Raw genomic sequence first — 20050 nt, forward strand, 5'->3', positions numbered from 1 at the left:
GAACATTTCCCTCCATCTTGAGGGATATTTTTGGGTGAAGACTCCTCTGATTTCATGCCGAAAAGGGGGTCGGCATTGAGAGGCAGAAGGGGGAAGCTGGGTGCCGCCCTTGAGGCTGGCACTGCTGGGTGTCAGGCTTGCCTGGTACAGAACGCGTCCAGATGCTTAAATTTCTGAAAAAAAGAGTAAGTAAGTTGAGAATTACAGGTTTAAGTAAAGGGGAGTAGAGCTACGTTCCACTGCGGAAAGAGCTTTTAAGGCTTCCTCTGAGACCGCCCGGAGCAGCCCTTGGGGTTTTCCGGAGGGCGGGGCTCGGGCCCGGCTTGCTGTGGCCACCTGCACCGGACGACTGGCCGGAAGCTCCCGAAGGGCCACCAGCTCCTGGCGTGGATGCGCCCGTTACCTGCCTCCCCGCTCTGGTCCACGTCACATCACAGAGCGGGCTTCTCCGGGGTCGTGTCACATTGCACGGAGGGCGGAGGGAGGGAGCTGACTTGCAGTTTGGCTTAAAGAGAAGCCACATGAGAAGCGGGGCTTCCAGGGTGACGCCTGGGCGTTGATTACAGTTTTTAGGCTGAGCCTCCTCGTTACAGAAATAAGTGTCATGAGTGCAAGCCTCAAGCCTTAGGGCTCGGGTCTCCACAGTCAGGAAAGTTTTAAAATACCAGGAATATGACCTTTACCTTGTATTCTGATTCCTTTCAGCCTTTAACTAGATTAACCCATTCGCTTTTTAACTGAAGGCTGGTTCTTCCTTTAGCGTCTTCAGTTGGGGTGGTCTTTTAGAATAATTTGCTGCTCCCACAGCACCTTCAGAGCTGGCGAACGTTACTGAGTCTCGGCTGCACACAGACACTTAGAATTCTAGGGAGCTGGTAGGTTCCACACACAGTAAAGCATCTCAGGCACTACATGTAGCCACTGAAGTCCAGGAGTAAACGGACTGCCGTCGCTTGACAGTCGAGGCCCCAATTCCCCCCTGAGTATTTTAAACAAAGCTGTTTCTAGAGATTAACTACAGACCATAGCAGAAGTTTTGTTTCATTTTACTTTTAATTTTACCAGAATTATGTTAATAGGTAAAACGTAATTTACGGACTTGTCTTGCTTCTCCTTTCAAGCCTGTTTCTTCTGGAGACGAGCTGACTGCTCTTTTAGAGAAGCATCAGAGCAGAACAGTATAAGTGATAAGGAAATGTGGTTGTTTCCGTGACATGTAACATCCTTCTAGAATAACTGAAACTGTAGCCAACAATACCATCATGCAGATCAGAATTAGGATAGGAGGACAGTGAGAACTTAAGTCTTTGAGAATTTCATACAATCTCTAAATACATAACAAACATGTAAATAACATTTTACTTATACAGATTTAACCAACAGAAGATTAGAAAATTTCTTCAGTTTTACTACACTTCCCAAACACTTCTGTACGTCATAATATATTAAATGAAACTGTTTTTTAAAGTTCTTTAAAGTGTTTTACTTCAGACTGAAAAATGAACACCTCCCACGCAGTTCGTTTTAGATGCACAGTAGTTACACCTCAACTTCTCCTTCAGGTTTTTTTATTTTAGAAAGATACTATTTACCTAGAAGCAACTTCACAGTATAGGGAGAGAAAAAAAACATTTTCCTAATAAGTTTATAAAAACCTAAGATTCCCAATGGAATTGTCTTAGTTTGCCACAGGGCTGCTAAGGGAAAGTACCAGAAATGGGTTGGCGTTTATAATGGGAATTTTATTTAGGATAACAGCTCAGAGTTCTGAGGCATGAAATGCCCAAATCAAGGCACTGCCCGAGATGCCTTCTCCCCAAAGTCAGCCGCTGGTGGCCCGGGGTCCTGCCACGTGGTGAAGACGGCGGCCTCTCTCCGCCAGCCCCTGCCGTCCCCTCCAGGATCTACCGGCTCCCATCACCCATACCCCTGAGCCACACACACTCCCGAGGGTCTGATTTAAAATGTTAAAAGTTGCCAGGTTTGAACCAAATGGCAGATAAGATAGCAAAATAGTAAGGAAAACACTTAACTCCTAAAATAGTAAAAGCTTTGTTTTTATCTTAAACCATTAAGGATATATAAGGTCAACACAAAGCACAAGAAGTTATTCTGATAGGGCACAGGCTCCCTATCTTTTATATTATTTTAAACACTTTTGGGAAGCAGACTCGGCCCAATGGATAGGGCGTCGTCTACCACATGGGAGGTCCGCGGTTCAAACCCCGGGCCTCCTTGACCCGTGTGGAGCTGCCCATGCGCAGTGCTGATGCGCGCAAGGAGTGCCGTGCCACGCAGGGGTGTCCCCCGTGTAGGGGAGCCCCACGCGCAAGGAGTGTGCCCCGTAAGGAGAGCCGCCCAGTGCGAAAGAAAGTGCAGCCTGCCCAGGAGTGATGGCCACACACTTGGAGAGCTGACACAACAAGATGACACAACAAAAAGAAACACAGATTTCCGTGCCACTGACAACAACAGAAGCAGACAAAGAAGAATACGCAGCAAATAGACACAGAGAACAGACAACTGGGGCGGGGTGGGGGGAAGGGGAGAGAAAAAACAAACAAAAAACACTATATCCTTTTCTTAGAACAGACTAATAACAAAACTTTGTTACTTTAACTGAGAAAATTTAGTTTTGTATCAATATACCATTTATTAATAAGTTTTTCAAACCTTAGTATTGATCATAACAGATAAAATTTGTTTCCACAAACTGTCTCTGACTACATTCATTTAGATTTTGTTCCTCATTTCTGCTTTGCATTCTGCAAAAAACAAAAGCAATATTTCACCTTAAGACAAAATCATGCCTTCAGATAAGCTTATTGGTTATCGTCAGCATTGAGCACAACGAGCAAAGCTTACCTCCACGACCTGCCCACAGTCCTCCGGCTCCATTCAGGTCTTGCCCACATGGTCCTGCCTCTTCCGGTGAAAACCAGCCGCTTCACCTTAGGACAAAACTGCATTCCCGTAAACCAATTTATAAGCATCGAATAAAACATAATTCACTACTCCCAGCCTTCTACAACTTTTCATATTTACTCAGGTCTCATTTATTTCTACATCCCATTCTGTGAAAAACCAGCCATTTCACTGTAGGACAAAACTACGTTCTTTTTGTTGGAGAAAAACGGCGTTCACTGGGACATGGACACTGATTGACCACAGGCAGAAAATGTATTTATTGAGCTCTCCCAACGAAGGGGTCTAAAGAACAGACTTCAGCTCCCCCTCCAGCATGGTGGGGGTCTGAAGAGAGACTTCAGCCCCCTCCTGGAAGGGGGGATTTGAATTTATACAGAACTTTCCTAGGTGGGGAAATGATAGTGGGAGGGAGTTGAGGGGCCAAGTGAGGTGCAGGGGCCAACAGGAAGCCCTAGAGGTGAACGTTTTCCCTGATAGTGGGTTAGGGAGTTTATGGTTTCTTGGAATGCTGCAGGAGCAGATGTTTCTTTGATCTGTAGGGATTTAAAGGGTTTCTTTATCTCCCTCTGATAGGGAAATAGTGAAGGGTTCCATCTCCCTCTGACAGGCAGATGGTGAAGATCTCTCTCTCTCTTTACTCCTGTCTCTACGAGCTTTCTTGGTTTAACCTGTGGGAAAGTGCCCTCAGACACAGGGGAGGGGGTTTACCTTTTTCTCAATGCATATCAGGGGAAACTGAGGTACAGCTTGTTAATTATTGCAAACCTCTAACACTTTTTTTTCACAAAGTATAGTGTGTGTACTTTATATACCTGTATACTTCCAGTTATCAAAAAGATCTTTGAGCTGCTTTCATATGGTCTACAAAACACAGAGTTTGTCAAACTAATAATTTCACTCACACAAACTTATATTTTTCATCTTCATAAAGATCTAACCAACTGTGATGGTGAGGCTTATGTGTTAACTTGGCCAAGTTGCAATGCCCAGTGGTTTGGTCAAGAAAGCACTCAGTTAATTGTAATACAACGACTGTTCATGGACTTTAATCATCAATGAGTTGATTGTATAAATGGCTGATTACATCTATAATCAACTGAGACTGCCTTCAGCAATGAGTTTATCCAATCAATTGAAGGCCTTAAAAGGAGAAGGGATTTCAGCATTCAGGGAGAAAATCCCCATCTCTACTTCAGACAGCAGCGTCCCTGGGGACTCACCGAGGGCCTGCACCAGAGCCCCTGGCTTGCAGCCTGCCCTGCAGGATTTGGACTTGAAATGGTTGTGTAGACAGTTTTATAAAATCTCATACTATTTACAGCTATCTCCTGTCAGTTTTGTTTCCCTAGAGAAGCCTAACTAATACACAGACTTAAGGCTAACTTATTTTATTAATATTTATACAAACCTAGGGAGATTATATCAAAGTAGACAAAATTGAAACAATGACCATTTATGCAAGAAATGTTTTTTTCCTTCTCTATAGGAGGTTAAATCTCTTTGTTTTCGTATATCCTAAAGTTATGAACAACCTCAAAATCACACTGATAATTAGATCAGGAGAATGTATTATAATTGTTTAATTTGTTTCAAGCATAATCTAGAAACACCTTACCAAATCTTTAATCTTTCAAGAACATTTTCCTTTACTTAATGAAATTTGACAGTTTGTTAATTACTCTCATCCCAAGGTTGTTAAAAAATTTTTTTAATAGAAGAATTTCAGGACAAACTATGCAATTCAAAGTTTATTCTGTAATATTCCCTCTGTCCCTATCACTCTTAATTTCCAGGCCTAGAAAGAATTCTAAGCTAAACTCACACCTCCCCCATCTTTCTGCACCCAGCCCTTCCCCAGTAGCTTCACCAACTGATTTGCTTTCTCCTCTTTAATTGACTGTTTTTAGTCTTGGCCTGAATTCAGTCAAGGTTTTGGTGGAGACTTCCTGAGGCAGGAATAGGTGACAAAAGGTCTGTGGAGGAATTCAGGAAAACCTTTTCAGTTTTTTTTTTTTTTTCTTCTATTTTTTTCTCTAGTCTGATTTCTATATGACAGAAATAAACTATTTCCTGCTTTTTCATAGGCTTGTGGTTAAAATTTTCCAGTTTCTCAACTGGAGCCTAAAGGACTACATTTAAGAATGATAGTTAGAATTAGGATTTCCCATTTTAAAGAATTTCAATAACCTGTAACCAATTAGGCAATACAAAGGTAGTAACACACCAATTTAGCAGTTTAAATAGCAGTTAATACTTACTATATCTAAGTAACATACCAATGAGCAGACACTTAACACTTGCTATATTTTACTCAAATAACAATTAAATGCTGGATTACTTATTTTTCCAGAAGTATATTCAATGGACAGATCCAAGGTGGGGACACAAACCCCAATCAGAATGGTACTTAGAAAACCAAGAAAAGGTGTAGAGGTCAGAGCAAGGGGGATTATTCTGAAAGCAGAACCAAGGTCTTAAAAACAGGTATAAGGGGATTTGGACCACCAAATTAATTTCCCGATCCACTTCTACATTTGTGACCTACTCACCCAGTCAGATGTCTGGACTTGGGGCTGGAACCATTTCTCTCTTTGAAGTTTTAAAGTGCTTTTAGGTCTCTGGCATGGACATAACTCCCAGGGATGAGCCTCCCTGGCACTGAGGGATTACTACTGAGCAACAACCAATGATGCATTTGGAAAAAGACCTTGACCAAAAGGGGGAAAGATTAAATACAAAAGAGTTTTTATGGCTAAGAGATTTCAAAGTGGAGATCATTTCAGAGGTTATACTTATGCAGGTCTTGGGCAGATCTCACTAATTGCCACAGTAAACAAAGCCTCAAGCAGGGGTCTCCCAAGGGCTCTAGACAGACATCTGGACACTATAGGCAGGGCACACAACTCCATGAAATCAGCACCCCATTGGCCAGCTGTACCTTGAAATATATGTTAACCTATTTCTCCAATGTAACAGACTTAAATTCATTTATAATTTTCCTACACATAGTTCTACTACCCCTTTTATTTGAATTTACAATTAGCACTATATCTGTTAAATATATATCCCAGAGACTTAAATCTTTGATCTGTTCATGTGCCAATTGAGCCCTGAAGCTCAGCAGAGTTGTGGCCAACACCTACTCTCCAGTCTGTCAGACTCACCCAGGACAACTAACAAAACATGACAGACAACATCCATCCCCAAAAACAGAGATTATCCACAACTGCAAGCAAGACAGTTCCTTCTGTCTTCCCCATAAGATCGAAGCCCCCTCTCAATCTGAAATGGACGTCATCATCCCAAATTCCTCAAGACTGAGGAATAAACAAACGTAAGGGGGGAATGCAACCAAGGACCAAAGTAAACTTAGTTATTGTAGCAACAGAAGAACTTGTAACATTGATATAAAGATAGTGGTCATCAGAGGTTCTCAAGGAAGGGGAAGGAAGAACAATTGTAACATGGGGCATTTTGGGGACATTGGAATTGTTCTGCATGACATTCCAATGACAGATATAGGCCATTATACATTTTGTCAAAACCTATGAAATTGTATGGGGCAAACTGTAAATATAAACTACAGATGTTGGTTAGCAGCAATGCTTCAATACTGGTTCATCAATTGTTAACAAATGTACCATACTAATGTAAGGTGTTATTAGCAGGAGAATATGAGGGGGGGTTATATGGGAATCCCCTATACTTTCGATGTAACTTTTCTGTAATCTAAAACTTCTCTAAAAATAAAGTTTATTATTATTATTGTTTTTTAAAGTACCTTTAGGCCTGGAGTTTCCCTGAGGTAGGAAAAACCCAGTTGCCGAGTTTTTGGACCAAGAGGGTCCAGTGGCCCCAAAAGGCTGATCACGGCGCTCGCCTTTCCTGCCAGAGCCTCAGGGTCGGGCTCCTCATTCCTCAGAGACCCCGTTGTCCTTCACCCACCAGCGCCAAACGGATACAGAGCAGAGGCAGGTTGATGCCTGATGCACCGTAAAGACCAATTCCTGAGACCCTGGGGCTCCAAAGAGGCAGAGTTCCATCTGCTGGCACCAAGCACGGAGCTCAGATGGCCAGAGGGCCGAAAAGCCTGTCTCCCCGAGTTGAAGAGCTGTGCGTTTTTGAGGATTTCAAACAGGAAGGTGGAGGGGTCACCATTTCAATAGAAATAGCCATAAACCAAGGAAGATGGGCCCACAGTCATCACCATCACGGCCACATGCGAAGGGTGGGGTCGGTGGAACCAATGTCAGTGCTTCAGGTGCCAACTTTGGGCTATTCTATAATACACTGGAGAATAAAAGAATATCAATACATTGATTCAGAAATCATAATCATTTGTTCATGCTTAACTCTTGGTCATAAGAGGTAGTAAATATTAAGTTGCCATGAGAACATTTGGTTCCTATTTGTCAAAGAGGCTAAAAGATTTTAAACTAAATATAAATTAAAGTATTGACCAGTTTTACACTGAGGAATAACTTCAAAATGTTCTATAAATACTGAGTTTGCACAGCTGAGGATTATACTCATCGTCTCTTCATCTGTCGTTCTACCCTTTGGAGGAGGAGATTTTTCCCAGCCAGCAAGTCTATTTCACTTTTCAAAGAAGTAAAAATGTCGCATTTTCTCTGTAGGTTTGCAGTAGGGTCCTGTTATGCTTAGATCCACTTTGATGATTTTATCATTTCCATTTTGAAGTTACCAGGAGCACTACTTTCCATTATACAGACATATATTAACTTAAAATGTAAGGCGTCACAGTTTGAACAGCAAAAATTACTTTAAAATGTGTATCTCACTTGGTAAGTGGAATCGCTCATTGTGTGGGGGCGGGGGAGAGGTGCACAGGGAGGGAGAGAAAGGCTGGAAAGCCTGTGCTCGAGGGAGCAGGAGCGAAGGGCAGGCTTCCAACAGCACTTAAGGAAAGCCGTTCTGGGGACGTGGACGAGGCTCAACTGATGGAGCGTCCGCCTACCGTATAGGAGGTCCAGGCTCAATCCCCAGGGCCTCCTGACCCCCTGGTGAGCTGGCCCACGCGCAGTGCTGCTGCCACGCACAAGGAGTGCCCTGCCACGCAGGGCTGCCCCTGCGTAGGGGTCCCCCACACGCAAGGAGTGCGCCCTGCAAGGAGAGCCGCCCCGTGTGAAAAAAGCACAGCCTGCCCAGGAGTGGCGCCGCACACACAGAGAGCTGACGCAGCAGGATGACGCAACAAAAAGAGACACAGATTCCCAGTGCTGCAGGAAAATGCAAGCAGATGCAGAAGAACACACAGCAAATGGACGCAGCAGACAACAGGGGTGGAGGGGAAGGGGTGAGGAATAAATGAAATAAACCTTAAAAAAAAGAAAAAAAGAAAAGCTGTTCCACATAAGCTATAAATTCCACGTTAACAACTCTTCCAGGGTTGGCAAAACACAAAAAGGCAAATCAAGAGGCTTTCTTCAGAGCGTGCTATTTGGATCTAGGTTCTCGTTTACGTGACTGTGGATTCGCTCTTAAATTTTAAACTCGTTTTAAAACTAAGAGCCTCATGTACTAAGACTAGCTAGCTCTCAGGCGGCCACGCCACGGCACCGGTACCTTCCAGGGCCTTCCTCGCTCCCCGACCTCTGTCTGTCCTGGGGCCTCTCCTCTCACCCCCACCGCCCCTGCGTCTCCCCACCTCCTGAGGAGGGAAAGCCTGGGGCAGGGGCTGCCCCCGGGGGGCTGGGGCCGGCTCGGGGGCGGGGGAGGCCACGCAGGCGTTACTCGGCCACCACTGCGGGGCCACGGCAGCAGAGCAACCCGGCGGTGAGGACAGGGGAGGGGGGCGAACTCGAGGACCTCGGCGACGCTGCATAAAAGGATTTACGAACACGCCGGTTTCCTTCCGAGTTCCTGGGCACAAGCAGGCTAACAAGGCAGGCTCGGGCTGGAAGAGAAGAGAGGATTTGACACGTGGCTTAGGGAAGACCTGCCCGTGGCACCACCTGGACGCAAAGCTCCCCGAGTCCGTCCACGGCAGAAACCTCGTGCGGGGCCCAGCGTCGCTCCTCAGGAAAACCCCCGGGCAGTGCGAAGAGGGAGCGAAGGGGGTGAGAGGAGCCCTGCCCGAGGAGACCCCACTTGGGGCTGCCCTGGGGCTGCACCCATTAGTTAGCTCCCGCAGGGGTGAAGCCCCGTGAGCCTTTTTCCCCGGAAGGCCTGGAGGGTGAGGGGGGAAGGGGCGGGAGCTGGGCCAGCCGGGAGCGCTTGACTCGTGCCTGATGCCCACGAGAGGGTCCTTACCCCACGGGGAGGTCCAGGAAGTGGGGCGCGTGGCCTTGGCCCTTTAGGCAGGGGCTCGCATCCTCTCTTCTCCCACAGGCCCCTTGTTAAGAGCCCCAGCTTCCAGGCGGCTCGGCGGCCCCCGGCCCCGCTGTCCTCTCCCTCCATCCCGCACAGGCTCAACTGGAGTCCAGGGGCCCACAGAGCCCACCCTCGGCCACCTGCGGCCACGTGGGGCGGCAGGAAATGACCAGCCCGGGCAGGTTGTCCAATTTAAGAGCTGCCCATTAGCCCGGGGGTGGGGATAAGATGTGTCCCCCAGTCTGGGGGCGTCCCACCGCTAGCTCCAACTGAACGGGTGGCTCACCCAGCCAGTGTCCTGGAAATCGGGGGGCCCTGCTCACTGTCCCACGTTCTGGGGGTCGGGAGCTTTGTCTCTGGGCGTCCCCAGAGCCTTAGAGGACTGGGGGATGTCTGGGTCCAGTTCCCAGACTGAACACCCCAGCTGGCTGACCGAGGGGCCTGCGGCCCGCGCGCAGGGGTCTCGGGAGCTGGCTGTGACGAGCTCACCCAGGGCCACTGTCGGGGCCGAAGCAGGCCCAGCAAAAGCCTAGAGACTGACTGTGCTGTGACTTGCCGGCAAAAGCTTTCAGGGATCCCCCCCCAATCTCCGGGCCTCCCAGGGTGGAGGAGCAAAGCCTCGGGGCCCTGGGGCGGCTCAGGCCTCGCTCACAAAGGCGCTCTCGGTTTCTTAGGCATCCCAAGCCCCTCACAGACCCCAGCGAGGACAGCAGGAGCTGGAAGCGCCAAGGCGTCTAAGGAAACGCCACACCAGGTGACAGCCGGCCGGACTCCCCCCCGGCGACCCCGCTGGGCCCAGCCTGTGCCTGGTCAGGCTCGAGGGCAGTTCCACGCGCCACCCAGAACCCAGAACTTTTGTGGACCGACACTACGTGGGAAACTGCCCCCGCCCAGGACGTGCCAGTGCACTTAGTCCAGTAAAAAGAATGTATTGGGGGAAAAACACTGCGCTCGCCGAGGAACGGAGAGCCAATGCTAGGGGAGGGGCCCCAGTGACACCGGTTACCCCGCCGGCGGGGGGGGGGGGCAGTGCTGAGGCCTGTTTGGAACAGCCAGAGCCGATGAGAGAAAGCAGGGACCTCAAGGTTAAACTCAAGGTCGCCGCGAGCTCCTGCGGCCACGTTGTTGTCAGCCACTGTGGCCTGTGCTCTCCTTGTTTCCTTGGCCTCCGTGCGGGGGTCCTGGCCACAGCAGGAAAGGGCCACGACTCCAGGCCCCAGGTGTCCCTGCCCCTCCTGCCCGGGGGGGGCACCGCCAGGGCCCTCCATTTCCTCTGCCGAGGGGCACTCCCTGCCACTCGGCTTTGGGTCTGGGGGCCTCACAGCCCCCAGGCACCATCCCCGCCCCCACCCCTCCACAGCCTGGGCCCAGGGTGCAATCCTGGAGGTCCCTGGCTGGGAGGGGGCCTGCCCGGAGGCAGGGGCCCCCCCGAGCGCCCACCCCAGCTTCCGGCCATCTCCCAGGTGGCCCCGGGGCGCCTCTGCTCTGCCCATGGGGTGATAGTGGAGCCGGAAGGGCAGCCCTGCCGGGGGCGTCCACGGCCACTCCGCGGCTCTCTCCCCAGGGGATGAGGGCGCCTGGTGACGCTCGGGGAAGGGGGGATGGATTCCTCTAGGTTCTTTTTTTTTAATTTTTAAAAAATAAGCAAACTTTAATGAACTAAAAACATCACTTTAAAATTCTTAAGGCAAAAACAATTATACAGCTGATTATCTGGAGTCACATTCCTAGCTGTACTTTGTGATTTCTGCATTTCAGTAGATTGAAAATCGCACTCACCCTGCATCACTTCCAGCTCTTGGCTGCTGGGGGAGGACATCTGTTTCACACGGTAAGTGTTTCGATCGCCGTGCTCCGAAGTGTGACAACGTTGGCTTCTTCCTGTGCCTTCCTTTCTAGTTCCTGATTCTCAGCTTCTTCAAAAGTCTCAATTACAGTGTTCAAACCTCAGCAGCGACACGAACAGACATCTGCACACCGATGTTCATAGCAGTGTTATCCACATTGCCAAAAATTGGAAACAAGCCAGGTGTCCATCCTCTGCTGAATGGATAAACAGACTGTGGTGTAGTCACCCAAGGGGATCCTATGCAGGTTGAAGAAACGAAGTCAGGAAGCTTATGACAGCATGGATGAGCCTGGAGGCCCTCCTGTTGAGCAAGGCCAAGTCAGACACAAAGGACAAATACTGTGCAATTGTTACTATGAACCAAACATATTGTGTAAGATATTGCATGATTCAAAAAAATTTTTAATGTATCCAATATATTTGATTGACAGATGTATGTCTTTATTCAATTTTTTTTTTCTATTTTTAAATTTATATTTTCGATTATTAAATGTACAAAATAAAGTTGAAAAAAATTCATTTAAGTGTCCATATTTTCTCCCCCCCCCCTTTTTTTAGCAATTTGTTCTTCTGATTCTTTTCACCTTGGTGTTCCTCTAAATCCATGCCAAGGTGTCTAAGTTCTTCATTAAACTGATTTATTTTTTTCTTTAATACCTGTTAACTCTCTCTCCCTGCTGGCTATCTCCTGATTACCTTCCTTAACCTACTTAATTTCTCTCTCTCTTCCATTGGAGACCCCTGCTTTTCTCTTCTGCCATCATTTGATCTCCATGGGACTTGCAGCAGTTTGATATTGTTTATGGATTCCAAAAACAGATATTGGATTATGTTTGTAAACTGGTCTGTGGAGGTTTCGCTTTTACTTGATTAAATTAAGATTAGCACTTTGATTGGGCTTCGTCAGCAGGGCGTTGGGTCCCCGCCCCTTGGTGGGTGGGGACTCACAGATAAAAGACACGGCAAAGGACAGAGGTGGAGCTTTGATCCCGGTGGCTGGGAAGTGCACTCACGGAGGAGCTCGGTTGTGAGACAGAGGCCCTGGGAAGAGACCAGCCGTCCGCCCGACAGCTCACAGCTGGCCTTGTGGAGAAAACAGCAGCTGAGCCCAGAGGGAAATGACCCCTGGGAGAGAGATGAGACACTGGGAGGACCTGGGACCACAGAGCCTTAGGGGAAGAGCAAGGCTGAACGTCAGCTGCCATCTTGCTCCAACACCTGGCAACAGACTTTGGGGAGGGAAGTAACTATGCTTATGACCCAGCCACTGTAAGGTCCCACCCCAAATCAATACCCTTTAGAAAAGCCGACAGATTTCTGGCATTTTGCATCAGCAGCCCTTTGGCTAATACAGGACTCCAACTCATAACATTTTTCATGGAGCAATACTGCCTCCTGATTTACCCGAAGTGTGCTATTGCAGTTTCCAGGCTCTTTTCTTTTTTCTTGTTTATTGAATCTAGTTGTAGCTGAAATGTATCAAATTCCTGCAAGAATTTCTCATTTATAGTTTTCATCTCTATGTATTTGACTTGTTTTTCATGGGACATTTTATTGTTTTGTTTTGTTTTGAGACATATTTTTGATAACGCCATCTGCTGCTTGTTCTTCCTGTTCAGTTTCCTCTCTGCTTCTAATTTATTTTTCTTTTGCTTGTCTTTCAGTAAATATGATACCCATACTTTGTGTTTCTCAATCATTTTGAGCTTTAAGCACGTTGTAATCATTCATTACTTCTTCCATTTCAGCATTAGTATTAAGTTTATGTACAAACATGCTGTAGTCTGCTAATTGTCCTTGAAACTTTGATTTCAATAGCTAAAGCCTCAGCCCCTTTTTCATATGACAAGTATACTGAATTCTCTTGATTGTACATTTCTTTCTGACGTTTATTAATTTCAGTTGTAAGTTCACTTATTTTACTTCTGAGAAACCCAAGGTAATAACATTTGTCTAAAATTTGCTTCTGGGGATCTTCCATCCCCACTCAAACCTTGTTGCATGACAGGACGATCTGCAGCTTTGCTTTGAGAAGATCAAATCTCCTCCTGTCCCTCGGGGTCCACCACGAGAGCCTGGTCTTGCTGTCCCAGGTGGCACTCCAGTTGCCACTCGAATATTCCCTGCTGGGGTCAAATTCCTGTTAATCCAATTCCGCCTCGTGAAACAGGGCGAGCTGCTGAAGGTTTGTTACTGGCCGTTGCTTGTTCACTCTAACCATTCCGCTGGCGCAAGGGGGACGGTCACACCACGCGTGGGCGTGCCACCTCCATCTGAGGCTGCCACCACCACCGAGCCCACCAGCCAGCCATGTGCGCCCGCTCGCCCCCTCGCGGCTGTCCGCTCGCCCGCGTAGTTCTCCTGGGCCAGGGGCCTGAACACCAGCCACTGGGTCCCCATCTCCCGGCAGCCCCGTCCAGGGTCCTGGCGGGGTTAGGTGAGAGAATTTAAGAATGGGCCTGATGAGGTAGGCCGGCAGTTTATGGAGAGCCAGGACCAGGGCCCTGGACCCACAGCTGCGGGCTCCTCCCGGCAGAGGCTCTGGCTTGTGGGCTCCTCGGATTAAGCTTTTAATTATTCCTCCCCAGGTGTTCGCTGTTCTGAGTGATCACTGTACCCCACAGTTTCCCAGGGGGCCCACGGCAGGCCCCTTGGGCGTATCCGGGGCTTTCCTGTGACCCTGAAGGAGAGCTCCTTCCAAATGGGGTTCTCGGGGTGCTCCGGCAGCCTCCCTGGGTCTTTCCCTGCGGGTTCTGGGGCCCGTGGCTCGTGGCCTCTTTTCTGCCAGGTTGCAGGCTTCCCTTTCCCTAAACGCGCCTGCCTCACTGGGACCCCGCACACCAAATCCCGGAGTTCCAGCCTGGGGACCCGCAGGGCCTGCTCCCCACCCTGCCCCGGGCCAGCACCCCGCGGCCAGGGCCCTCCAGCACCCTGCGGCGGCCCCTTGCAGGGATGCGGAGCCTTGCGCAGGGCAGCCGGCGCAGTCCTCTCTCCTCTGCGAGCCTGCACACCCACTTCCTTCTCCGGGCCTCAGTTTCCCCACCTGAAAGGCCAGGGGCATTGGGCCCGGTGAGGCTCCCTTCCCGGCGCCCTGGACTGGCCCGCTGGTGCTTCTTCACGCCCTCAACGACCACCCGCCAGGGGGTCATGCCACGGGGGTTCAAGTGCAACCCCGCGCAGGGGCGACCGGGGAAATGCCAGGCTCTGAGCAGCGGCCCCTAACCTCAGGCAGCGGCCCACCAACCCCCACCGCTGCCCGCTGCCCGGGCGCCCCGGGGCTCCATGCCAAGGCCGCTCCTGGAGGGCTGGACGCAGCTCGGCTGGGCTCCCCCGTGCCAGGGGGCCTTCCTCCAGGCACAGCAGGAGCTCAGGGGGCATCACTGGAGAAAGCGGCCCCTGGACATACCCGTGTCCCTGAGCTGTGTGTGTGTGGGGGGGGTCTGGGGCTCCCTGGAGAGCTGAGCTCCCCGAGGGGGGCTGCCAAGTCCCAGCCCCACCACCAGGACAGCGCACGCGGCCTGCTACAGAGCAAGTGTGCCGAGCCGCTGGGTCTCCCCGGGTCCTCCCCCTGGGCCGGAGGCCGCCCCGGGTTTTGGGGGCTCTGCCCCTGGGCCAACTGGCACGGCCGAGAGCTTTGCAGACGGAGCCCCTGTGCCGGAGCCCGCTGAGCCGCACAGAACCAGACCACGGGCCGGCCTTGCCCCTGCCTGCCTCTCGTGGAGGGTCTTCCAGGGGCTCACCTGGGCGTCACCCACCCCCCTTAGCCGCAGCCATCAGAAGCGGGACAGCAGCGGGAGGACCCGCTCCCAGAGGGGCCGTGCTGTCCCTTCCACAGTGGCCCGCTGGCTACCAGGCCAGCCCCGTTCAGCCTTGCAGGGCCCGAAGCCAGGGCGGGGGCCTCGGGGGGCCCCTTGGAGACTGGCCAGCTGCCTCGGGATGGGAACGCGACGCACAGTAAAAGTGGCACCACAGAGGGAGGGGCAGTGGCCAGGAGACACGACTCGCAGCGGGGCAGACACCACCCACCAGCAACATCAGGGTGTTCGCTGTTTCCACGCCTCGTAAGCGGGAACACACCCCGCTGTCCTGGGACTGCGCTTCTCCCCCCACACTAGGACTCCGATAGTTACCCATCCTGTTGGGTGTCACATCACACTCACTGTCATTGCAGAATAATCCATTTCTAAGAATGTCTCGCGATTGCTTTATCCATTCTCCTGTTGATGGACACTGGGATTGTTTCCAGCTTGGGCCACTCTAACACGTGAGCTGCTGGACTCTTTCCCAAAAACCTACCAGGAAAAACCAAGGAAGCAAAAAGAAACACTGACCCAGGGAGCCAGTAGTTTTGTATGTGTGTGGGTGGGTGTATGTAAAATACCCCACGTTCAAACCTTCATCCTAAGGGAGTGAACTCATTAGCAAAAAGGATCTTTTAAGATCCTAAAATGTGGCCAAAGTGAGTCGGGTGGGCTGCCATGATCTCATAGGACTCAGGAGAACTGAGGAAGGGACAGCCGGCTGTGTGGCCCGAGGCCTGTGGCAGGGACGGCAGGCAAGCCACACTCTGGCATTGGACTTCTAACCCCCCCAAACCCTGGGACCCCAAATTCCTGTTGTTGACGGCACCCCGTCGGTGACACTTGCTATGCAGCAGCCAGGGCAAACGGAGACGGGTTTGAGGGTCTTTGGAACTGGCGTGGGTGGCTGCAGCTGGACGCAGGGCTGGCGCTGGCCCTGGTCGGACAGGCTGGAAGCCGCTGAAGTCCCACCTCCACTTGGGACAGTCGAGCTGGTTCGACCTGCACGGAGGGAATCCGCCCAGAGCAACCCAGGCACACGGGGGCGGGCGTGAGGAACTCAGCACAAGAGCCCTTCAGGGGGTAAACCCAGCGTGGTCACGATTTACTTCTAATTCTAAGCAGCAACGCCAACGACTGCATCCCACACAGGGAAGAATCCCACGGCACAACGCCGAGCGCGAGCCGGAGCAGGAGGCACACACTGCACGTTTAGATGAGGCAGAAAAATGGGCAACACTAGCGCCGTGGGAAGGGAAGGCAGCAACTATCTTTGGGGCACAAGGGGGCTAGGGGACTGGCAATAGCTTGTTTCTTTTTCTGGGCACTGATGGCACAGATGTGTTAAGTGTGTGGAAAATTTGGTGTCACACACTTAGGATGTGTGCACTTGGTATATTTTTATTTATTCCCCTCACCCCACCCCGAGATGGCTCCCTCATCTGTCTGCTCGTTGTCTGCTGGTTGTCTGCTCGCTGTGTCAGCTCGCTGCCTTGCTCGTCTTCTTTAGGAGGTACTGGGAACTGGGCTCGGGGCCTCACGTGTGGGAGGCAGGCGCCCAGCTGCTCGAGCCACCTCCACTCCCCCCAGTCTCCATTGGACAGAGGGGGGAGGCAGCAGGGAAGGCGGAGGGCATCAGCAGGAGCAGCTCTGAGGGAGCCACTCTTGCTAGGGGGTTTTTCACCTTCTTAGGAACTCAGAGTGTATCTCGCTTACCCCAAAGGAAGGGAGGAAAAAGACCCCACAGCAAACCTCCCACAACCTCAAAAGGGGATTTCAGATTTCAAGACTTTCTTTTTTTTCCAAAACAGGATGAACTTGTTGCAGCTGCCTCACTCCCTAGGCACAGCCTGTCCTGCTGAGGGGACGGGAGCCTCCAGCTCACCTGCCCATTCTCCAGCTGGGAGCCTGGCCTCCCGGGCAGGACAGGGTGGGACCCCTTGCAGTTTCCACCTGACGAGGGTGAAAGCAAGTGCCGTGTCTGAGGACACACAAGGCAGGCTCTGGGCGGCTGGGCAGGTCTCTGCACCACCCCTCCCTGCCCCTCCAGAAGGCCTGAGACTCAAGCGAACAGGGCCAGGACCTCTCTCTGTCCCAGGACACAAAAACGGGGGTTATCAGAGTAAAGGACATGCAGCCCAGGGCGGGGTCTGGAGGCCTCGTGCTCCGGCAGCCTGAGGGCGGCGGGCGCAGCAGAGTTGCTGCCGCTGCACTGGTGTCGCTGCACTGGTGTCCCTCGAGAGGTGTGAGCTCCTGCTGGCTTTCCCAGAACCTAGGGGGCTCCAAGGAGAGCTGGAAGCAGACCCACCAGGGAGAGAAGCCTGACAGCTGGTGCAGCTAGCAGCGTGGCAGTCCCTGGCTGTGCGTTCCCTCGCACTGCTCATTTAAAGCCTGGGAATGGCCCCCACGGAAGGCCCGAGAGCGATGGACCTGGCAAGGACCACGGCCAGAGGGACTTTGGTGCCCAAGACAGATGCCCTCTTCTGCTACCAGTGAGTGTGCAGCCCAGGGCGGGGTGGTGACAGGGCCCAGGGCGGGGTGGTGACAGAGCCCAGGGCGGGGTGGTGACAGGACAGGCAGTGCCAGGACTCAAGTCAAAGGACCACCCAGGGCTTGAACCCCAACACTCACCTTCCTCTGACAATTCCGATCTGGGGCTGGGGGCCTACTGGACCCCAGTTCCGGAGGGAAGCAGATGAGGCCTCGCTCTCCCATCTGTTGGCCATGGGCGCAGGGGTCTTCGGCGAGCCTAGCACTGGGGGTGCCTTCTGTGGCAGTTTGAAATTATTTATGAATTCCTAAAAAGATAACCGGTTACGGTTGTAGACGGGTCTGCTCCTCGAGCGTGGCACCCTTTGTACTGGATTCAGCTGCGATGGCTTTAAGTTATGTGAAGATTAGGGCTTTGGCTGGGCCACATCATTGGGGCATGCAGGGTTGAGTCCCTACCCCCTTGGGAGGATGATAAAACAGATTCTCACGTGGAAGCAGATACACAGAGAGGAACACAGAGGAACAGAGAGCACTCCATGGACACAGCAGAAGCCCTGGGAAGAGAGATGAGCCTGATAGTTTGCAGCTCAAGAGAACAGAGCAGCTGAGCTGGGAAAGAAACAAGCCCCAGGAGGAGAGACAACCTTTATGCTAGCCTACAGCTGAGATCGGAAGGAGGTGGGACAATGGAGCCTTCAGAGGAAGAGGAAGCCTGAACCTTCGCAGACACCGGCAATCACCTTGCTTCAACACGTGGCAACAGACTCCGATGAGGAGAGCACCTTATGCTTTATAGCATTGTGACTGGAAGCTTCTGCCCCAAATAAATGCTCTTTATAGAGCCATGGAGAGAGCAGAGGGGGCTCAAGTTATTAGATGCCTCCCTCCCACACGGGAGGTCCCGGTTTGGTTTCCAGTTCCTCCTAAAAAGAAAAAAAGAAAAAGACAGAGCACAATGAACAGACGCAGCAAGTGCAAACAATGAGGGGGTGGGGAGAAATAAATTTTTAAAATCCTAAAAAAAAAAAAGCCAACAGAGTTCTGCTGCTTTGCATCAGGGCCCCTTCGGGTACCTAATACAGCCGTTAGGCAGTTTCCCGCCCACTTGTTTGCATTTGAAGCCTGTCTTCCCGGGAAGGTGCGATCCCTTCCCTTCACAGATAAGGAAGCTCGGAGAAGTGCCTGGCACCACCACAGGCGAACGAGCTGACCCATCAGTAAATAACCCAACAAGCAAACGCTCACGGTCTCAAAGACAACCGGGCAGTGCTGAGACGTGAGCCAGGTCTGACCCTGAGGTCCAAGCTCCTCGCTGTCCTCCCTAACCTGCTCCATCCAGCCGGGGCGGGGTTTCCCGTTGTGCTCCTCTCCTCCCTCTTACTGAGCATGCTCCCAAGCTTCGGGTCTCTGGCACAACAGCTCTTCCGTGCAGGGCTTCTGACTCCCGCCTGCTCAGTCGCTCCTCCTTGACGAGGTAGTGCTGCCGGTGGATGAGGTCAGCGGCCTTGTCGCTGGCGTCGCGCACACAGAGGCAGTGGAGGACAAGGCAGAGGCGCTCCTTTATTTCCTTATCCGTTTGGCGGGATTCGGTGTCCTCGCAGGTGCGGGCCTGGAAGGGCCCGTGGTGGTGAACCCCGCCATCCTGCGTGTGGAGGAGGGCAAGCGGGGAGCTCTCGGGCATAGCGGCATCTGGCCCTTCCTCTTGGCTTGCCATTCCTTGGTCCCCCCTTTCCTCGGGGGTTAGGATCTTCAGCTGGTGGAAGTCACCTGTGCCGACTGCCCTTGCCAAACACTGCACAGTGCTCGGCACCGGCGAGGCGCCCAGACAGGGACCAAGGATGAACGTTCCTGCCCTCTGCATTACTTCCAAAATTCCACTTCCTAGAGCCCTGGCCCTGGCCGACGAGTCCCCAGCTCCTGTCTGAGGCTCTCCGCTTCATTCTCAGCAATTCCCGCAGTGCTTGGCGCAGCTCGCCCATAGTCCACAGCCAGGAGCCCAGGCTGCTCGGCTCTCCGCCCTGGCGGGGAGGGCCGGGGCGTGGGGGCCACTTACTCCGCCACCTCCCTCCATGGCTGGGGCGCCGCCACCTGACAACGGAAATGCGTGCACTTTTTCTATGTGTATAAAAAGCCCAGAAACTTCAAAGCAAAATAAAATAACTGGAGCCTGCGGGGCTGAGGAGTCCGAGAAACAGGCGCCTTGGGCATCCGCCCCTGCGAGCGCCCCGGCCGGTGCATCACAGGACCAAGAGCTAATTCTCCCGGAGACTGTTTCTCACCCTTGCCCGTTTAACAGAAGCTACTGGGAAACTGGAAAATCCCTAAGGCCTCGCCCAGCCAGCAATGGAACCAGAATCTCTGACGGGCGACACGGGCAGCACGGAAACCACTGCTCAAGGGCTGAGCGCTCGGTCCCGAGTGCCGGCCAAAAGGACGGCGCAGACAGGGCGCTCCACGCGGGCGCCGGGAGCTCGGGGTCGCGGGCGCCGCCAGCCTCCCCCGGACCGACCCAGAGAGGGACCGCGAGCGGCGTCCCAGACTCGCCGCAGGCAGAGACCCTTCCTCTCTATGGCACGCGCCGCGGGCGCTCTAGCAACCAGGCGCTTTCTCTATGGTTCCTTCCGGCGCCGAACGGAAGTGACGCTCT

The 20050-nt window shown here is 52.0% G+C and overlaps 1 long non-coding RNA gene and 1 pseudogene across 2 annotated transcripts; both read right to left on the bottom strand.

The window, feature by feature from the left end:
* Positions 1-2630: 2630 nt before the first annotated feature.
* On the bottom strand, positions 2631-19994 carry LOC131279863 (uncharacterized). 2 transcript variants are annotated; one of them, XR_009187362.2, is made up of 9 exons: positions 18730-19994; positions 18144-18326; positions 17542-17708; positions 15271-15402; positions 11041-11347; positions 6710-8845; positions 5478-5635; positions 2866-2951; positions 2631-2765 (listed from the first exon to the last, which is right to left on the bottom strand). It is a non-coding gene; the product is annotated as an uncharacterized lncRNA (long non-coding RNA). The 2 variants fall into 2 exon arrangements; XR_009187361.2 differs by having other exon boundaries at positions 18785-19985.
* On the bottom strand, positions 12275-14259 carry LOC101434198 (intraflagellar transport protein 74 homolog pseudogene; annotated as a pseudogene).
* Positions 19995-20050: the final 56 nt, after the last annotated feature.

This window comes from Dasypus novemcinctus, chromosome 9 (genome assembly GCF_030445035.2).
Source record: "Dasypus novemcinctus isolate mDasNov1 chromosome 9, mDasNov1.1.hap2, whole genome shotgun sequence".
Lineage (NCBI taxonomy): Eukaryota > Metazoa > Chordata > Mammalia > Cingulata > Dasypodidae > Dasypus > Dasypus novemcinctus.